The sequence below is a fragment of the Saccostrea echinata genome, unplaced genomic scaffold (assembly GCF_033153115.1).
Source record: "Saccostrea echinata isolate AGI-Se365-2 ecotype Australia unplaced genomic scaffold, CSIRO_AGI_Sech_v1 ptg000012l, whole genome shotgun sequence".
In the NCBI taxonomy this organism is placed as follows: Eukaryota; Metazoa; Mollusca; class Bivalvia; order Ostreida; family Ostreidae; genus Saccostrea; species Saccostrea echinata.
Window position 1 is genome coordinate 18,296,614 of NW_026889761.1, and position 5,860 is coordinate 18,302,473.

The window sequence follows — 5,860 nt, forward strand, 5'->3', positions numbered from 1 at the left end:
TTAACTGAGTTTGCTATTTTAAATAAACTTTCCAATTCTATATACCAGGGGAAGGACACTCTTAATTTAAAGGCTTCTATCAGCGCTTAGCATCATGAAAATACCTTTTGTATCGCGACTGAACAAAACAATATTAAAAAGTTGACCTTTCGATTTTTTTTCTTTTTTGGAGGAAACACGTGTTTTGTGTATTAAGTAAACTTCTTAAAAGGATATTCGATAAATTTCTTTTATGACTTGAGGCGACATTCATCTATGATTGAGATTTTTTAGACCACTGATTTGAAAAATAGACCCAATACATGCACTAGGGTTTTCAATCGCATACCAATACGATATACATCTGGCTTCGTCAAATAAAGGAATTTGGCATTACTTCCATTATAATAGAGGACTGCACCTGAAGAAGCGATAGACCGAGAGTGTGGATACTCAATGATGCGATCTGAAATAATTAAAGCGATTTGATTTGCATCAGCAGGATTTATTAATGTAAGATGATTGTAAAAGCAAAATTAATAGAAGAAATAAGCTTCAGTAATGTGGAAATCTTTGTGGGTATGTTTAATCACAACAATCTGTTTTTGTTGCTTGTGGATTTAGGCTTGGAAGTGCTCGGTTTTTGATTAGTTTTGTGGTTTGAGAAATAAATATTATATATACATGAATATAAAAATACACAAATCAAAATTGAAAAAAAATAAAGATCAAAGAAGATTTCATATCTCAGAAGTGTTTGTAAGTTCTTTATGCAGATTTGCTAAGTTTTGATTTATAATCTGAGTCATAATTTTCGGGACTGCTTAGCGCAACGTCAGCAGTTCTGATGCAACTAAAAGGGGCCGAGACGCACAAGCTTATGTTGTATCATGCAAAAAAAAGACGTGTTTTAAGAACAAAACGAAGACATTATCAGCTGCATTGAGTTGCTCTGACATTATAAGCTGTATTATGTTGCTTTGACATTATCAGCTGCATCGTGTTGCTTTGTCATTTTTGACTACCTTAAATTTTAGCTCACCTGAGCCGAAGGCTCAAGTTAGCTTTTCTGATCAAAGAGTGTCCGGCGTCCGTATGTCGTCTGTAAACTTTTCACATTTTCGACTTCTTCTCAAGAACAACTGGGTCAATTTCAACCAAACTTGGGCGAAGGGAATTTGAATTTGTTCACAGAGAGTGTCGCACCCTCTTTCAAGGGGAGATAATTAAAAATTTCGTGAAAATTCGGTGGCATCTTTTAAAAATCTTCTTTTCAAGAACCACTGGGCAAGAAAAGATGAAACTTATGTGAAAGCTTCATGACATACTCTAGATTTAAGTCTGATCATATCATAACCCCCGGGGTAAGGCGGGGCAACAAGAGGGGGTTAGAGTTTCACATTGGAATATGTAGGAAATGTCTTTAAAAATCTTCTCGAGAACAGCAAAGGAACAGCAAATCCATGATTAGTCATATTATTATAGAAGTATTCTCAGGTAGTATAGATTCAAGTTTGTTCCAATCATGACCCCTCGGGGTAGGGCAGGGCCACAACAGGGGGTGAAAGGAATACATGGGAAATATCTTTAAAAATCTGTTTTTTTTTAAGAACAGCTAAGCCATCATTAGTCATATTAATATAGAAGTATCCTCAAGTAGTGTAGTTCAAGTTTGTTCAAATAATGACCCCTGTGGGTTGGGACGAAGACACAACAGGGGGACAAAGTTTTACAAAGGAATATATAGGAAACATCTTTAAAAAATTTCTTCTCAAGAACAGCTAAGCCACTATAAGTCATATTAATACATAGGTATCCTCAGGTAGTGTAAATTCAAGTTTTTTTTTTTCAAATCTTGACCCCGGGAGATAGGGCAGGGCCACAACAGTGGGTCAAAGTTTTACATGGGAATATATAGGTGTAATGGTTAAGGGGCATTTGCGTAAACGCATTGAAGACTTCAAATAGTGGAATGACCTGACAACTCTTGGAATGGACTAGCCAAAGGGTATATAAAGCAAAGCTTTGGGAGAGTCAGGCATTCAGAAGGTAACTGAAGAAGATGGTTGTTGAATCAGCAGTAAAGAAGTTAAGGTGTAAGAGCAAAATAAAAGTATAAAAGATACAAGTACCAGTGGCAAGTTTCCAAGGGAATTGATGTTAAGTTCTGGGTTTATTACATCTGGGGAAGAGTGAGAAAACCCGTTCTTATCTATCAGTAGGAACTTAGGGAGGAAACACGGTGCAAGTAGTACCTTACCCAGTCCCCTTCTCTACAGATAAGAGAAAAATTTTAGTACTGTGTGATTTACCCTCAGACAGAGCAGTCTTAATAATCATTCCAATCATTAACTCCGAGTAAAAGGAAAACCTAGCCATATATCCCTTGTAAGAACCTGATCATACACGTCTCATGGGAAATACATGTATCTTTAAAAATCTTCTTCTCAAGAACAACTTAGCCATCATTAGTCATATTTATACAGAAACAACATTAGGTATTGTAGAATCAAGTTTGTTCAAATTATGACCCCAAGAGTGTGTGTGTGGGGGGGGGGGGGAGCACAACAGAGAGTCAAAGTTCTACATAAGAATATATAGGAATCACCTTGAGAAAACTTATGCTCAAGAACGGCAAAGCGATGATTACATGTAGTCATATTATTTAAGAAGCACCCTCAGGAAGTGTAGATTCAAATTTGTTCAAATTTAGGATGAGATTTACATAGGAATACATAGGGATAAAAATCTTTAAAATTCTTCTGCCCCACCCCGTAAATTTTTCAGTACTGAACTTATTTCTGCCTTTTCCTAGCCAATGTGCTCTGGTGAGCGATGTGGACCATGGGTCTCTTGTTTGCATTTTTCCCGAGTAAGTTGGGTTGGGATTGAGATAATAGATTCTCTTTGTAAGGAGCAGTTGAGAAGGCAGTCCCATCTACTGATAATGAAATGGACTGCAAATATGTTTGCCAACTGAATACAGGTCGATGATCGGAGTTTTTCTACTTTTGCATTAATCCCATGCTTACTTGATAGTGGTATAAATGCTTCTTAAAAAGCAGACATGTGATCGCAAATCAATTTTAATTTAGTCCTTCGAATGAAGTTATCCATTCATAAAATAAAATCAGTAAAAATGGAGAGAGAAAAACAGGCTCCTTGACGTTATTTGCTGTTCGACGTTGAGGTACACAATATAACGGTTCGAATTTCTATCTTTAATAAGTTTAAAAGATCGGCAAAAAGTCATCGTCATCTCCAAATTATTTGTGAATCTAAAGATCCTAATGGGGACTTAATGACTTCATATATCAAATATCTATCCTCGACACGCATTGTTCGGGAAATTCTAATCAAAAAAATAAAAATATTGTAGTTTTGTAATGCGGTTTTCTTGTGTACGGTTTTCACCTTTGTAATTCATTGTGAATATAAAATGATGAGCGCCTTTTGACAGACGAGAATTAGAAAGAGTAATTTCAAAATAATAAAGTATGGCTGAAAGGAAGAGAAATAATGAAAGACAAACGCCACTTGACCCGGACAGAACTTGGTCACGGATGCTCTTTGGGTCGTCAATGCCTCTTCCTATGGGGATAGTGATCTGCGCTGACCCATTGTGCGGGGTACATGACTTTTACCATCTGTTGGGTTTACTTGGCGTGGTTCCCTGATAAAACTGATCCCTGAATTCTGACGTGCATCAGTTCTGACAACTGTTAAGCACTCCTCTCTGTGCCCTATTTTGTTTGGGGGAAGTGCAGCGTAACGGTGCAAACAGGGCGACGTGATACAAGGTCACGGCGCATTAATTATTGCGGGGATCAAATCCATTATTATCATCCCTTCTTCACGATAAAAGAAATTTGACTGAAAAGGAGAATGGATTTTGATTTATCATCGACGGTATATGCATAATTTAATTGAAGGTTAACGTTTTTGAATGCAAGTTTTTGCCTGCCAAGTATTTCCTCTTCTAAAACGCATATTTCATGAAAATTATTTTTGGATAAAATTTTTTTAAATTGTATCTCATTTAAAAAAGCATCATTGAAATGCTTAGAAAGAAGTTGCCCTGTAAGTAGATACTTCGAGATAAAACCAATTTAAGAGAAGAAAATTTAATGAATCATGCACTATTATCAAGTCATCACTTAAGGCCCTGTGTGTCCTTTATGAGTCAAGTTGTTAACATATATATGTAAATTAATCTCATTTTATGAACATCAAATTTTGTATGAAAAAAAATCAAATATCACTTGATCGAGTGAATACTCTCGGTTGCTCCTCATAATCCGAGGAATCTAGATATTTGCTTCGCTTGTCACAGGTTCTCTTCCATTTTAAGGACCTCCTTTGCACTAATTAAAATGTTTACGAACATTGAGAAATATATATCGTATAAAGAGGTTAATCTTTTCATTTTCAGCATATGGTACCAGCCATTTACTCCCCCGGGAAAAATGTTCAAAGATAGCGAAGCATTGATAAACAGAAGTTGCTGTAGCTAACAAAAACAGGGAATATACATACATGCAAACTATAAGTCTTCAAGTAATTTATCTTTGCCTAATAAAATGTTAAGAATGTTTGTATTGATTACAATTGAATAATAGACCATTGATTTATAATATCAAAGGACAGATCACTCTAACTACATATTGTTTTGTTTTTTGTTGTTTTGTTTTGTTTTTTTCGGGGGGGGGGGGGGCTGTTTTTGAATGTGAGGTATAGAGGTAGGTGTTCGCCGAGAAAACCGTCACTATATATGTACATAATCATAAACAGTGCATGGCCGAAAAGGGGGGAGGGCACGAGGCCTTACTGTGCAAAACATAGCTTCTTTATGCCTTTTCCTCCTCAATAATAACATTGCTTGTCAAGGAATTTTTGGTTGGTAGTGCCCCCCCCCCACAACTGAACATGTTTGCCCCCCCCCTTTCCAACTGATATTGCACCCCACGGGATCCAGTGTCTGTAAAATACAGATACAAGCATTTTACAAAATACACAATAATTATAGTGTTCGACGTTTCTTACATTAAATAAGGCTCGAATGAAACAGATCTTCCTGTTAGACATTAATACAACTGATTACGAACTTGAAAACTATCTGACTATCTCAGTATTTTCAACCTAATACATAAAATAATCGCATATTTTCTACACAGTCGAAAATGGACATATGGAAAATGAAAATATATAAACTCGCATTTCTGAGCCCCTTTTAATCAAATTAATTACTGACTCTAGGGAATGGGTTTTAAGGTAAATGACATATCCGTGGAATAATTGAAATAGTAAATGAAAAGCAGAGAGGAGAATAATCCGAGCCTATCCATGTGGCAGAGGCGCGTTTTAATTATACACTCTGGTGATCAACATATATTAGGGGTGCCGAAAGTATTGAGAGCGAATGGTGGGGGTTTACAGGTTTATAAACTGTTACTAAGTAATCCGATAGACAAGACTAAATAAAACCCGGCTTCAACCTCAACAGCAAGATAAAGTTTGAATGCTTTTACTTTCTTAAAATCCAACAGTGTGTGATTAATGACTAGACAATTAATGCACTCTTCTGTGTATGAAAATAAAAAAAGTTAAAGATACTGGGAACCTCACATGTGGCTTCATAAAAAAAGCGAGTGCCGGAATTTGATGTCGACAGATGGCGGAGATTTTTTTTCAGTGTCGCGTATGTAAATACCAACCTTGCCACGCGAGAGGCGAACGAATTCATTCATTTATACCTGGCAGGTAGATTCATTAGATATTGACAAGGAATACTTCAGATCTTTAAGCCAAAGACAATATCTGTCATTGCTTTAACTACCTGAAGATGGATTAGCCAGCCATTAATTTTTTTAACAAAATCTAG